The sequence below is a fragment of the Bacillus rossius genome, chromosome 3 (assembly GCF_032445375.1).
Source record: "Bacillus rossius redtenbacheri isolate Brsri chromosome 3, Brsri_v3, whole genome shotgun sequence".
NCBI lineage: Eukaryota > Metazoa > Arthropoda > Insecta > Phasmatodea > Bacillidae > Bacillus > Bacillus rossius.
The window spans coordinates 117873989-117891248 of NC_086332.1; the positions used below are offsets into that span (position 1 = coordinate 117873989).

General features: G+C 37.6%; 1 protein-coding gene across 1 annotated transcript in view; it reads right to left on the reverse strand.

Annotated features, from left to right (window-relative positions):
* The window catches only part of LOC134531191 (mitochondrial import receptor subunit TOM70), a 118955-nt gene that overhangs the window by 8111 nt on the left and 93584 nt on the right, over nucleotides 1-17260 (reverse strand). The window lies entirely within an intron of this gene.

A 17260-nucleotide genomic window follows, 5' to 3' on the forward strand; every position in this document is an offset into this window, starting at 1 on the left:
ATTCTCTCTCACAAACACCTCCCCCCCACCTGCAATTTTAAGAGCCCTTGTACTAATAAAAATACAAAGGAGAATGCTACTATTTTTTTTATTGAATTGAATTAGTTATTTATTTTTAAGTGCTTTTGAGAACGCTGCAACTTAGGTCGTCTTTTAGCTGGGCATATCCAAGTTGCAATAATTTGTTCTAACTGCTTACCTTGAGTAACATCCAAAGTGGCTCGATTATGCTGATTCCATATGTTTGCCTTTATATCATCATAAAAGTATGATAATCCCACGCTCAGCGGCACAAAACTACAATTAATTATTTGGCCTCCAAACAACAGTTTATTCTGATGTAGATGAGACAGCTAAACACTACACATTTATATGTTAATTGGATATCAATTATTTTTTAATAGTTTGAGGTAGAGTTCGGCATACACATTTGTTCATTCTTAGACTTGCAAAAGTGGCCCCACTAGAACAAACTTTATTTTTGGTACTGAAACATTCAAAAAACCTTTCTTTAAAAAAAGACAGGAAATTACGTGCCACCTTAGCGGAAAAGCACGAATGAGTGATGATGCGCACGTCTTAGAAAAGACCTGGCAGGCCAGGCGGCAGGCGAACAGAAGTGCTGCTAGTAGTAAGTGGGAGTTGCTAAACGCACCGTGTCTTGCATGTAATTAACGTAGTTTCGCAGATTGTAGGTCACACTTATTTATAGTGAGTTATACAATATTGAGAAGAAAAGTGATATTAGGAGCCTTCGGTACTACATGTGTGTGATCATGTTGAAAATAAACTTGGCATCCACTGTAAGAATGAAGTTATCAGGGGTTTTGTCACGAGAATATGTTTGCATGTTAGAAAAAAATTAGAACTGCACTACAGAACATAAATTTTTTTTTATTACCGATTGCAAACAAATTTCTGGATAAAACTGTACGGATCAAGAAACCTGCTCTAGTGGTAAGAGCTCATGTTAAATTAGGTAGCTGCATTTTTACACATAGCTATGCCATTGCATTCTTATTCCATGTACAAGGTGTCTTCGTAAAGTGAACACTTCAAATAAAAGTACTTAATATTTGAAAACAAAGATTAGTTGTTGGTACTTTTAAAAGTTTTAAAAAATTTATAAAATTATAAATTTTGATTTATTGTTTTTAAAATTGTATTATTAAATCTCAATGAAATGCTTTCATACATATTTTCTTTTGTTTTATTTTGAAATTCGCATTGTACATGTATCACCCAGACTATTAAGCGAGTTCTGTAAAAAGCACCAACTTCTTTGAGTTGCTACTCTGTCATGTAAAGCTGATAGGCTAGCTGTACAGAAATACTGGTAAGGTTGCACCGCTCCCATTACCAACTGTGAAAATTCTGAAATAATTATTCATTTGGCAGTGACGCTGTCAAAATTTCATTGGGAGTTGAGACAAATGCTTTCAGCAAACTGTCTCTTACATATAAATTACATAACCTCATCGGACAAAAAGTTAGTTACTCCTGCAGAAATCATTACACGCATCATTTAACACCGTGTAACTCCGCCCCTGGACTTGATAACCGCTTGTATTCAGTTAGGAAGTGAGTTCACAAGGTTGTGCAGGTACGTCGCATCCAGATCAAGCCACTCGCTGAGGATTTGATCACTCATTTCCACAAAATTTCTGGGAAGCTGATGTCAGCATTTTAGCCACTGTTCTAACATGTCCCACAGATTTTCAATGGGGTTCAAGTCGGGTGATTTTGCAGGCCAGTCGAGATGTAATAGGGTGGGGGAGTGTTCATGAAACTAGTCACATATGCATCCAGTCTGATTAACTTTGCTGTTGTCATCTTGAAAAATCAGGGTATCAATTGCATTCTCATCATGCAGTTGTTGACTGAAAGGCAACACCTGATCATTCAGAATGTTTAAATAAACATGCTGGTTCATGTTAGTGATCACTGCAGTGAGCAGGCCCAATCCGTGATACGAAAAACACCCCCAAAACATCACATACCCATCTCTGGCTTTAACCTGACCTTGCACACATTCAAGATGAAATGCTTCATTTGGCCTTTGGTGCACTCGATGACATATCATTGGATAACATGCAAAAATGTGATGCGTCAGACCACATTACATTCTGCCAGTTAGCTAATGTTCATGTTCGATGATTTCTAGCCCATTGAAGACACGCAGCTTAATGTGCCTGTGTGAGCAATGGCCTCTTGCGATGTGACCGACTCCAATCGTTCATTGCATGCAGTTCCCGTCGCAGTGCTCTATTGCTTCCTTCGCTGACTGCAGTAATTCCTGTCAGGTTTAGAAGAGTTTTGATTCACAAGCTGTGAAACGCATCTCCGGTCCCTCTTAGTCTGGATTTTTTTCCGACCACAATTTGTAGCATTGCACAATGAGTATGTTATATACATATATATATATTTTTTGGGTCATAAGAATATTGATTAAGAATAACTTTGATATGAAAGATAATAATAATTTAATATGTAGATAAGGGTAATTGTTCAGAGCTGTTAAGAATTGTTATTAATTACTTTGGTTAAATTTCATGGAAAGCCTTAAAATACTTATTTCCTTGAGATACTTAATTATTAATTTGAGGGTTAACTCCAGTTCATAATAATTAATGTTGACATTTGATAATTAATGTCAGTAATTAAAGCAGTATAGATTATAATTTTACAGGACATCATTTTTAAACAAAAGTTTTTAATATGGTATGAATTTCAACTTTGTTTACTAAAATTTTGAACATTGTATTGGAATTTTTTGGGTAATTTTATATTCTATTGGATATTGCTAGTGTAATATTTTGAGAATAGTCTGGAAGGTACAGAAGGAAGAGCGGACAGGCGCGACACTCTGGCGCCAGAAAGCTATTTTTCACTTTGTAAATGCGTGTTTGGGATTTACGCGTCACGTTGTATGCACAGCTATAGCGACCGTCTGGAAGGGTCTCTGGAGGCTACCACTAGCCAGCCAATCAGGTTGAGCCCTGGCGTCAAGTGAGGTGCCCGTACAAATTTCCTTATATGGTCATGTTTTGAAATTATGTGCGCTGATTGGTCAGTTGGCCCACGGGGTTGCCTCCCTTGTTTTCACCTTTACAAGGGAAGGTAATCTCGTCGACCAGGTCACTTGTTGCTCGATCGTCGCCGAACTCGGTCGCGTCGTCGGCAAGTCGCAAGACAAATGTAAAATTACTAAGAGATAATTTAACGCCTAGGGGCTGGGGCCAGGCCGTATTTTTTCAAGTTCATTGTTTTTCGGATAAATTAATTAGAGTTTTAGGCCCTAGGCGTCGGCATCGGCCCGACTTCGTGAGATTACGGTCCGCGATCGACGGTACCTTGAGTTAGGTAATTAACCAAGGGACATTACTAAGTTTTTTTTTCTTTGGCGAGTGACAAGACTCCTCGACCATCAACGGCAAGATGTATGGTGCTGCGGTATGTATTTGGACCTCATCCTATCAAAATTCAAAGACATCGTTAAAATTTGTATAAGAAAAGACAAAAACTGTGCAAGTAAGGAAGTTTTTCTAACTAAATTCATTTGTAAAATTGTGTATTGAGGCCATGTAACAATGAGAAAAAACATTTTTTTAAAAGAAATAAACAAAGATAATTTAATAAACTCTTTTATTTCCAAATAACGCAGAACCATCGTAATGAAAAATTCCTCAGGAACATTGTTTGTTTTGTTTTGTTACGTTTCTCTGTGTGCTTAGCCGGGCAAAAACATACAACGTAACCAATTCTGACATTGTGTTTCGTGGCCAAGAGTGGTACACCACTGCTTGTAGATACATTAAACAGTCAACTGGAAAACACCAACAAATCCAGCAAATTCACGCACCGTTTGGCCATGGGGCCAAACACAATTGCCCCATTTTGCCACTCTGTCACATCCTTACATCTACCCATGTTGACATACACTGTCCGCCTGAAACATAAATGTCTCACTGAACACTATTGCCTTATGCTCACATAGAGGCAGTATGCGTGCAGTTGAGCACAGGGCTATTTGCTGCACCATCTGTACAGGCTTAACAATCCATCTGTGTGTGCGCACTAGGGTAACTAATTTTTGTCCGGTGAGCTTGTACACACACACACAACACACACACACAACACACAAACACACACACACACACACAAACACACACACACAAACACACACACACAAACAAACACACAAACAAACACACACACACAAACATACACACACAAACAAACACACACACACAAACAAACACACACACACAAAAAAACACACACAAAAAAACACACAAAAAAACACACACACACAAACAAACACACACGCAAACAAACACACACACAAACAAACACACACACAAACAAACACACACACAAACACACACACACACACAAACACACACAAACAAACACACACACAAACACACACACAAACAAACACACAAACAAACACACACACAAACACACACACACAAACACACAGACACACACACAAACAAACACACACAAACAAACACACACACACAAACACACACAAACACACACACACAAACACACACACAAACAAACACACACACACACAAACAAACACACACACACACAAACAAACACACACACACAAACACACACACACAAACAAACACACACAAACAAACACACACACACAAACACAAACAAACACACACACAAACAAACACACACACACACAAACGTACACACACAAACAAACACACACACACACAAACGTACACACACAAACAAACACACACACACAAACACACACACAAACACACACACACAAACACACACCCACAAACACACACACAGAAACACACACACAGAAACACACACACAGAAACACACACACACAAACACACACACACACAAATACACACACAAACACACACACACAAACACACACACACACAAACACACACAAACACACACACAAACACACACACACAAACACACACAAACACACACACAAACACACACACAAACACAAACACACACACAGAGTTGAAATAAAAAACAATAAGAACATTCACACATTTGAAATGCACAATTAGTATATAAAAATTACATAAAGGGAATTAATATAATAATTTTGACTACACTGGGTGAGCCAAATCACTAAAAAAATCAGAATTTCGTCCTATTTAATTACTTTACAATAGGCAGTGCATATAGATGAACCGAAAAAAAAAACCCACCACCACAACAACAACTCACTGAATATCTTTTACCTACACGGGTCACCCAACATAGGATTTTAAGAGTAGCTGTTGGTGCAGCAAAAGAAGGAAAACGTGGGAAATTACAACTGCTTCAAATACAGTTCTCACTTATCTGCTGATATCCTCATGATCTCATAGATGAACTCTTTCACCAAATAGAAAAAAGTTTAAAAAACTGTAACCCGACTATGGAAAAGAAACTCTAAAAAGTTAAGAAACCAAGTAGGTGCTGTTTGATATCATCGTCTTATTGAGTAAAACAAGTCATTTGATGTGTTAGATATGCCTATTTATTTAGTTCTATTGAAATCCTCTGTCACTTCCACATTAAGAACAATATAATTCAATTCAAATGCCGTAATAGTGCGAGCATTTTAATTTGATACACAACCAAGCAATTTAGTTTGATGTACAAGAATGGTAAATTAAATTATAATGTTATTATATCAAACTGATAGAAGATTTTAATTATAAAAGATTGATCTTACTTACTAAGACTATAATAGTAATCAACACCTAACTTGTTTCTTACCTTTTGGTGTTTTTTTTCCGTGGTTGGGTTACAGTTTTTTTAAACTTTTTTAAATTTTACTATTTTCAGTTTTAACCTGTGATACGAAAAGAAAAAGACGAGTGATATAATAGCGTGAGTAATACATACTTAATAATTAAACATTATAGACCAGGACATTCATGATAAAACTATTGCTCAGTATACGGAATATGATAAAGTAAAACGCTTTCTTTATCCGCGCGTACCGGCATCGCTGCGAGATACAGCATAGGTGTAGTTAATATGAGTATGTGTGAAATGTAAGCTTTGTAGTAAAGGTGAAAGTTTGTGAGAAAATGTGAGGATGAGAGGGAGGTGTGTGAGGATGTGTAGTGTAGATAAGATGTATGTAATCATGCTGTACTTAATTTTTTTAAATTTTACTCTACCATATATAAACTGGTGAATAAACATTAGAAAAATTATTTTTATTATACATTACTATATATTAACAGATGAATATACATTACAATTAAAAAAGGAATGAAAAAGGTTAAAATAGGTGTTTACATGATAAAATCGACTCCTATTGTTGAAGTCGGTTAAAATGTAGCCTATGTTATCTGGGCCACAATAACGAATCGACTGACACATTATTCATCAAAATCGGATGAATAGTTTAGGCGCTACGGAGGAACATACGTAAATACAAACATATATACATAGACTGCTAAAATCAAAACCCTTCCTTTGGCTTCGACGTGGGTAAAATATACAATATAATTAAGCCACCAGTTCTTTCCTCACTTGAAACTCTTGCTGTTTGTAACTTTCCTGTTTAGTGGCAGTGACAACAAGTGACGGCGACTGTGAAGACGACGACGACTATAATGACGATTATGATTATGATGGTGATAAGGATAAGATTTGAAGACTAAGAATATGTTATGACAACAAATGTAATTGTTCTTAAATTAATTTTTTAATGTTTTTGTAATCAAACAAAGCTTTTCTTGTATTTTAACACATCAACACATATTATGATCATTAAATTAGAAATTTCTGCATTCTGAATTCTGATAGGGGTTTTTGTTTGCTCATTTAAAACGGATACAGTAACAGTTACTATAAATTGCAATATCCGAGGACAGACTATTGTCCAAGAAAATTGATAATTTGCCCCTAACGTGCAGCGGCTGGCAGATGTAGCACAACAGTGTTATTCATTGTGCTTTTCACGAACTGCTGAAATATTTTAAATAAACAAGTAATAGTATATTTATTAAAAAAAATGGGTGCGTGTACTTATGTACGCGTGTGAGAAGTTATACTTCTTTGGCATCATTAAAAAATAGTTTTTAATTGCATGCAAATAATTAATTACAATAAAATAATAGGGCTGGAAAAAGATAGTCAACACAGTCAATAAAGTTCAGTTTAAATTGGAAAAATTAAATAAATAAAATTTTGAGAATGATAAACATATATGACATAATTTGTACTAAATATTATAAAATTCTTAATTAAAAATATTTAAATTGATTATTTAATATTAAAAAAAAATTTAATTTAAGTTTATTTATTTTTTTATAATATTTTCTTAATTTAATATTCACTTTTAATTTTTATCAAAAAGTTTTCATTAAATTTGTTCATTTATTTTTATAAATATTTATTATTTATTCAATTTAATAATAAATATTGAAAATTAATATTTTGTTTTAATGTTCAATTTAATTTTTATCACAAATTTTTTATTAAATGTTTTATTAAATTTATTTCTTTATTTTGTAAATATTAAATAACCAATAATAAATATTTAACATTATTTAATTAATAATATTTAGTATTAAGTATATTAAATAATAATATTTTAATTTATATCAATAAATAATACATACGGATAGTTAACGTCAATTGCATTGGAGCACTTGAAAAAGTATATAAGTACAATATTTTTTACTAGTATTTACGAATAGTAAATAATATTAATCAAAATATTCAATTTAAATCACTATTGAATATAATTTATTAGCACATATATAATTGGCACTTGTATGAAACTAAAACACGTGTTGTGAATGTAGAAACTAGAAACATGTGGACAAATATTATAAATATGAAAACAGTGATCAGAAGCGATGAGCGTGCCAACATGCGCACCTAATAGAGGTGCTATTTCTATTTTGATGGTAGCTTTTTTTCGAGACTTAATGAGCGATTTAGCGTGCAGCTTCAACCTGTTAATTTTGTTACAGTGATGCGCGGGCATCTTAAAATTTCACTCTCATCATTTTTTCATAACGCGCCTAAAGAAGTATAACTAGGGAAGGGATTTTTTCGCGTTAGCAAATTATTTGCGAATTCTGAGGCAAAATGCAAAATATAACATAGTCATGAAAAATAGTAAAACTTGCACATAATTGTTAATAAAACAGTTTTAAACATACACTTAATTACAAACCGTGGTATTTGATGGCAAATGCAACAGGGTAATAAAATCACAATGCGAACGGTGTGGAAAAACGGGATTATCTACTGTGGAACCTCGCTACTATGAGACCTTCGAAGTTACGACAGTTTTGTAATGCACCGTCAGTTTTGACTACGTAAATCATACTGGTAATTAGGAGTGCTTCTTTGTCGGTCCTCTCGTAAGTACGATGATTAAAATGGCATCTCCAAAGAAAGAAAGAAAAATTTCACATAGTAAACACAGCCAGCAAGAGGAGCGATTTGGGAAGGGGGGGGGGGGAGTTGGGGAGGGGGGGGGGGGGAGTTGCGCATGGCGCGTCGCTACTCTCCCTCCTTGTTCTGTGGTCGCTACGTCACGTTGGCGGACTGGGACTCTAGCAAGTTGAAGAGGGAGGGGCGAAGAATGAAGTGCGGGGGGGATAAGAAAATTTCTTGTCCATCTTGACAAGTTTTCGTGACGCATGAAGCTTATATTCCACATTCCACTTAGGTCTACTACCTGCAACAACAAAATTGTTTTCCCGTGCATTATCCCACGCTTTTAATGACAATATTTCATGCATGACACTACAACCATTTTTCAGCAGGTTGTGCATGTATTGTAGCAATCCATCCTTGAATTGTGGACTATTTCTAGTCTTATCGCAACAGCATCTGAGCTGTGCCATCCTACGACATCCACTACACACGCTGGTATTTCCTTTCAGAAACAGCTTCAGCTTACGCAGCGAGGATCATTCCCTCCTCCCCTCCCTCTTTACCCCGCCCATTATTCTCCCATCCACCTCCTCTCCTTGTTCGTGCAGGGCACAGTGATTATTTTAGCTGTGTCTCGGAGCGCGGCCATTACGCATTACGTAGAACCATTTAATTCGTGATTAAAACAAAAACCGTCGTAGATACAAAACATTTTATGGAGACCTTTTCTATTCGTAATTTAATTTGCTACAACTTTTATTCTATCCAATTTTTCACTTAAGTGCACCGTTTGAGATATGGTGTGAAATTGAACATTTTTGGAAAGTTCAGGAATCTAACATAGACTTAAATTTTCTATATTCGGTTATTACGAGTACAGTAAGTCCTCTATTTACGTCGTACAGATTTACGTCGTTTTGGATTAACGTCGCTAATGTTTGAGTACTCATGTTTCAATTTAAGTTGTCGCCGATTCACAATAACGTCGTTTACAATGACCGTAAATCTTTATTTAAACCAAAACACTGTATATAATTCGTTTATAATTCTTTGTTTCCTTCGGTAGTTAATTTATGCTATGTAGCGTAAGCTACACGTTCACCGCCTTATCTTATCATACATCATGAGGGACACTTCCTGCTCTCCGCTGCTCTCCGCGCGGTGATGCAATACTACCAGCCCGCCCGCTCGGCCACCCACGTATCTCGCACGTAGAAGTGTTATCTACTTCCCGCAACGACACAGCATTTTCTCCTACCCCTTTTCGTCCAACTCCTTGGCACTTCAGTAGAGGTGTAAAAGTAACTAAAAAAAGTGTACCCGTATGTATTCGTTACTATAACAATTAGTACTCGTTACTTTCGTATCGTTACTCGTTACTTCTGATACCGCATAACATGCTATGTTATGTAACAGCAACGAATCGAGTCGTATTTCGTACGCGTACAGTATGACGTCGCGTAAATAATAATAAATCGAATATAAACAATTAAAAGTATTTGATAATTAACAGCTTTTGTTAACCAAGAAACAATAAAATCTCATTAGAGCAGCTTTATTATAATATCTCTTTTAAGATAAGAACAAAAAACGTGAAAATACGCGATAATAAAAAACAAAAACATACATATTTATAATTTGTAAAAAATACTTTCTTACGTTGTTTCTGTTCCAATCTCAAACTTTGTCTACACACACAATACCTTTAATAAACAGTAAAAAACTTGGACGACGAATTTCCAAATTATACTTTTCTTAATAAACAAACATCGTTCTTTGTAACGAATAAGCGCGCGCATGCGTAAAACATACGAAAAATGTGAGTAACGAAATGCATTCGTGTGTAACGTTTCGTTACTCGTTACTAGATGCCGCACCCGTTACTCAGTAACGAATACATACGGTTTGCTACAGCTCTACACTTCAGTCGCTATGATATCATTGAGTTGGCCGGAGTTTTAAACGTGCCGTTGTTAACTTTATCGTGATTAAATGCGTTTGTAGTAGGCCTACAGTATCAGCTCACTGCAATTTATGATTTTTTCTTCATAAGATGTCTTCCAAACGACTATATATCTGTTTTTATATTTCAATCAATAAAGGTAATAAAGCAGCTGGTTAAATAACCATTCTATAAAGCTGAGAAGTACTAGTTGGACTTGTTTCCCACGCTGTGGGTTGTAATTTGCTGATAAAATTGCCCGTTGTCACGTCTGTATGCCAGCGCTTCCGGCCGACCTTGGGCTGTGGTCGGCCGGTGGCATGAAACATGGCTCAGTTTGCGTCGTTTCTATTTACGTCGCGGTTTTCAGGAACGTAACCCCGACGTAAACTGAGGACTTACTGTACTCGTAGTTACAAGGATTTCTCTCGCCATTGTCAACTCTCGCAATAGCAAGGTTTCACTGTATTTATGTAACGGCCGGGGGGAGGGGGATGATGCAGACTGGCTTTGCCAAGTGTGACTTGATAGAGAAGAGGGCAATACAGTAGAGCACCCTGTATCCGGAATGGTCGGGACTTAGACTATTCCGGATAGTAGAAAATTCCGGAAAGTAGAAATTCACTATAAGGCCCCCTAATTGAAAAAAAAAATTGCTCCCGAAGTTTGTGAACATCCTGTAGCTGTAGATGAGGACGGCAAGGGGGGTGGGGGTAGGGTGATGACAGCTACATCCGGTGGTGTGACCTTGCCACGGGCACGCTTATCAGACCTTGCCTAGAAGCACGCTACAGCTATGTGACTGTACCATGATGTCCGCGCGAAGCAAGCAGACGTAGGCGAGACGTTTGACATTCAATGAATTGTGTTACAATTACGTAATTTACATACAGTTTGTACAGTGATTTGGTGTATCCACATGTTGCATAAATAAAAAATAAGATAATAACACATGGTACAGTTAGGTACAATACATTACAAATAAAAAAACACTTACCATGACTCACTGTAGGCTACACATGTCCCGCGAATAAAAAATAATGTCCTAGAACTTAGATAAACTGCATTGAAATAATCACTGTATACGGCCCCACTTGTCTGTGTGTAAGAAACATTGTTTAACAGTCGCATTAATTTAAATTTAAAAAGCTAAACAACAAATTACCTAAATCGTCACACATTGTGAAAGACAGGAGAAGTTAAAGTTAATCACTGTCACTGTCACTCTGAACGTAACTGTTTACGTTTGTGCCACTGGTGCAAGGTGTTGGATCGTCAATGTTCTCACTCGTAGTTGAAGCAGGTGTGGAAACAGGAGCTTTTTTGAACATGTCACTAATGCGTTGTTGCCGCACACGTTTGTGCTTCTCTTCAGTCAGCTGTTTTTGAAGCATATACAAATGCATAATTTGCTGGTCGTTGATATAACTTCGTTGCTCTAGGCCAGCTATTAATCGTTCAATGTGGTGAAGGCACTCATCTTGCGAGATTTTCTCCTGTGGTTCATCTTCATCGCTACTGCTTTCATTGTTTCCGTCGTCTTTGTTACACTTAACAGAGTCTAATATCTCCTTATCTGAAAAGTGATGCACAACGGGAACATTATCATCAACACAAAACCATTCAACAATGTTTTGTTCTTGCAATTGTAAGTCTTCTAGTTCTGGATTTGTTATGTTCTTGGCATACTCCAGCAGTTCGTTCACGTTTTATTGTTCAAAACCTTTGAAGTCGGCTTCATTTCCCTTGTCATGAACCTCGTCACGATAAACCAAAGTCGACCACAATTTAAACCATGCCTTGTGAAATGTTGACGCAGGCATACCTTCCCATGCACGAGCTAGTGACCATATGACATCCTTTATGGTGTATTCCTTTTTAATTTCTGAGATTGTTTTGCCGCCATTCAGATCAGATAAAAAGTGCTTCATGAACTCCGTGCGATAACGACATTTTAGGGAGCGTAATATTCCCTGATCTTGCGGTTGGATTAGTGCAGTGCAGTTAGGGGGCAGATACATGACAGAAACATTATCCCTGTCTAGTGTTTCAGCTGCAGGATGCGCGGAGCAGTTGTCTAGCACAAGGACAATCTTGCAGTGTGGGTCTAAGCCTATCTTGTTACAGTGTTGCCAGCTCTGGCGCACAAAACTGTCAAACCATTCTGTGGTTATTGCAGATGTTATCCACGCGGTTTTTGTAGCTCGGTATTCAACGGGTAACACTTTAACACCTTTTAGCGCCCTTGGGCGCATGCTTTTGCCAATTACGAGTAGCTTCAGCTTGTGGGTACCGGCAGCATTTGAACAACCAAGCACGGTCAATCTGTCTTTAGAATCTTTCATCCCGCTGTGAGGATTATCTGCAGTGCACAGCGTGTTTCGAGGCATACAACGCCAGTACAAAGCAGTCTCGTCCGCATTGTAAACTTGGTCTGCTGTTAAGTTGTTGTCCAACACATATTCTGCGAACTCAACAACAAACTTTTCCGCCGCCGCTGTATCTGCAGAAAGCTTTTCACCGCTAACTTTGAAAAAAGAAATTCCATGGCATTTTTTGAATTTATGTGCCTGTTCTATCAGCATCTGTCCAGAAATGCTAACACCTTCACTTCGCCGCAAACAAAACCATTGATAAAGAGCATTATCAAGGTCGCTACATTTACTACCCTGCATTGTTTTTCTGTTTTCAATTTCTCTCTTCGTATCACTGTCCGAATAAAATTTACACAGTTCATTCTTTTGTTTCTTTATGTCGTAAATCGTCGAAATGCCGACATCATACGATTGGCTCAGATTTTTAACAGAAGTCCCAGCATCTAGTTTCTTGAGAATCTCAACCTTTTCTTTAATGGTAAGAACTTTTTTCCTTCGTTTACTACTCTTTTCCTCATCACCAGGAAGTTTATGTTTTGAAAACATCACGTGTCTGCAGGAACGTACATACTAGCGATCGCGCACCACAAGCAAGACTGACATTGAACGCACACAATACACCACTCCCCCTCCCCTACAACGCGTTATCACGGCGCGCTCACGTGTAGGCGGGGCCGCTGCCGCCAATTCCTGATATGCGCTCGACGCCCGTGCACTGCAGTCGCGAGACCGGAAGCCTTGGCTTCCATCATAACTCGCTGAGTGTTTATAAAATCAAGTGCACCCTGACTGACTAGACGGGGCGTGAACTGCGCAAACAATCGGTATTTACTTCCGCGGGAATAATATATATTAATATATATTATAATTCATTTAAAAATATATATATTTTTTTAAATTTTGTAAATTTTTTTTAACTCTCGGAAAACATCCGGATAGTAGAAATTCCGGTAAGTAGAATTACGGATACAGGATGCTCTACTGTAGTGACAAAGTGAGATGCGGGTGGTTGGAATGCAGACAGGATGACGTCACTGTGTTGCTAGGCGAATATCTTTCGGGCTGCTCTACTCTAAAAATAGCTTTCCCTCCCTCATAGTCAACACACTTCACTACCCCCCTCGCAACCCATCTCGGAAGTAAAACAACCTTCGCAGTGCGCACCTGCCCGACAGCAGTCACGGTAAAACTTGCCTAGCGCACGTACATATGTAAATGTAAATAAACAAATTGTCTTGTACTGCTGCCAAATATCGGTATTTTGATCATGGTGAATTAAAAACATTCCAAAGGTGATTTTAAGTGAGAGTAGTTATCGAAAATGCCAAACAATAAATTAAGTGCTCGCGACAGGGCATTTCAATATCAGAAAAACGGATTCTATTGCTCGGATAGCCGCACCGTAATATGCAAATTTTGCAAGTGCCAGGTTGCGTCGGAGCGTAAAGATTCTGTAGAAAAACACCTAAAATCTGCCAAGCACATCAGTGCATTAAAAGGTTGCCCTGAAGCCAAATTACAGACTTTGATCGCTACATGCTTCAGTAGTGCGGAAAGGAAGGAAAAAACTGCAAAATACCTCGGCAAACGACTGACGGAAACTTTTCTGAAAGCAAATATTCCGCTAAAAAAACTTGAAAAGCCGCATCTTAAGATTTCCTGAACGAGTTTGTTGAAGGTGCTGGTGATATTCCTTGTCTAAGAGTACTAAAAGAAAAGCATCTTCCATAAATTCAGCAAGAGAGAGATGATGTAGCAAGAGAAAAGGTGAAAGAAAAACTGTTAGTAATTCTGTGTGATGAAACTATGGACTCAAGAGGAAGCTGTGTATTTGTTGTGCTATTTAAAGTAATTGATAGCAGTGACAAAATTGATACTGTTGTTGGTGATGTCCATCCTCTGGAAACAGCCAATGCCAAAAAATGTTCCAGGGCTATTTTGGATTCCCTAAAGAAGTACAATATTGACTTTGACAACGTGTTAGTGCTTGTTTCGGACTCGGTCAGATACATGGCAAAGTATTTTGACACACTAAAAGACATCATGGCCGACAATGTTCTTATTGTGCAGTGCTGATCTGACAATCTCAATTTAGTTGTAAATGAGCTTGGAAAAAACCTCCCTGAGCTTCATAAGGCTCTTGCCAAAGTAAAGTCAGCATTTTTAAACACACGCAAGAGAGAACATTTGTTTAAGAAGATCCTGGATGAAAAGTTCCCCTGTTTCCAATGCCAGTGTTGACAAGGTGGTCTTCCTGGTACGACTCCACTTCCTACCTCGCCGACAAGGCCATTGTTGAATGTTTGACCAGTGATGAAATTTCCTGTATCAACAGCACTGGAGTAGAGTACTTCTCTACTGCGTCAAGGGATGATGTTAAGTGTGTGAAAATCCAGGCAGTTTTTGTAAAAGAAGTGTGTGAGGCTACGGTACACCTTATCAAGAAACTGGAAGGGTCATCATATCCTTGCAGTCACAAACTCAGTGGTGAAATCCGCAAAATAGAGCAGGTTTTGCAGCTTGCTACAAGTGGAAACTTTGGGCAGAAAGTAAATGAGCTCTTGATTGCTTGTGAAAAAACGGTCTTCAAAGGGAAAATCACATCTGCCTTGGTGACAGCAGCATCACATGCATCAAAAAAACTCCTGTCATTAAAGGCAGGTGATCCTTCTCAGAAATTTTATCAAAATGTTGCTGTATTTGATCCCTCAGAAATTGTGCTCGAAAGCATCTCTCCCGAACTCGGCAAAAAATTAAAAGAGCTGTTCTTACTCTCCAAGCTCTGGTAAGACATTTTACTTCAGGAGTACAAGGAACTGCAGTTCCTTGTGCAAACAAAGTTGAGTGAAAACCAAACTGTTGACATTGTTTCACTCCTTATGGCGGTTTCAGTGAACCATCCTGACTTTACTCATGCTGCTTTGCAGTCTGTTTGGGTACCTTGTGCTAACGTTGACTGTGAGAGGTTTTTTTCTAACTACAACAACATTCTAAATGATAAGCGTCATGGTTTGAAACAAGAAAATGTTGAAATGTTCACTGCAATTTATTTTGAAAGTTAAACTTCGCTGTTTCCTCAGACATAGGCATTATGTTAAAGATAAAATATTATTTGCCAAGTGTTTCAGTGAATTACATTGTTTTTATAAGTACACTAGAGTCCTGTTATAGCGAGGTGTCACGGTTCCGGGTTTGATCCTCGCTATAACCGAATTGTACAAATTTTGGCCCCCAAAAAATAAAAATAAACCGAAAATAGCATAAAAATTGTGTTTAAACCTGTATAAATGGAAAATAACAAGTTATATTAACGAAATCTTAATTTCTGTGAGCAGATGTATGAATTCTCTTTAAAACGATACCCCATAAGTACGGATGCGATCACCGATTGCGGCAAAATAATTAGAATACCCTACCACGCCACCTAAGTATAGCATCTCAGCCCACGGCCGACGCAGCATTGTCCTGCTATCTATTGTTGACGCTGGCTGTCTGCTGGCGGCCATGTTGGTTCGGGATGTTGCTAACAGGCGGCGCTAGTGTAGCACAACGATTTAATTCCTTACAAAAAAGCAGGAGTGCGGCTTCGGCAAAGCACGTACGCCTCAAACGAAATAGTCGCTGGATAACTATACTTTTTTCATTTAAAGAAATCTGTCAACTTTTTTAGAAAACAAATTTGGGATTAAACTCAAACCATCACCACCCCTTTCCCGGACAGATACCCCAACAACTGACTGAAACAAAAGTTCCAAGATAAATACGGTAGTGCCTACTAGAGGTGTAAAAGTAACGAAAAAATGTGTTCCCGTATGTACTCGATACTATAACAATTAGTACTCGTTACTATCGTTACATTACTCGTTACTTCTGATACCGCATAACATGCTATGTTATGTTGCAGCAACGAATCCAGTCGTATTGCGTACGCGTACAGTATGACGTCGCGTAAATAATAATAAATAGAATATAAACAATTAACAATATTTGATAATTAATAGTTTTTGTTAACCAAGAAACAATTAAATCTCATTAGACCGGCTTTTTAATATTATCTCTTTTAATATAACAACCAAAAAAAACATGAAAATATGCGATTATAAAAACAAAAACATACATATTTCTAATTTGTAAAAAATACTTTCTTACGTTGTTTCTGTTCCAATCTCAAACTTTGTCTACACACGGCACAGATAACTAACGGAAGTTTGATAAAAGAAAGAAAGAAAGGATGGGATTCTATTTTTAAAGCCACGCACTTAGGTGGCGACTGCAAGGCTGAAGAATGTGACAGGCGTCAACGGCAAGATGTCTAGTGGCGAGCGAGAGGGGTGGAGATAAAGCAGACAAATAACAAAAGCGCGCTTCAAGCGATCACGCCGTAAATTCCTCAAAAATACCTCGTTATAGCCGTGTTCTCACTATTACTGTGCTCGCTATAACGAGATTCTACTGTACTTGCTAAGGTGTGTCTGTGTATTTTTTAATTTTTTTTTTTAGTAATTATAATATTTGCTAAGTTTTCATATGTATTATG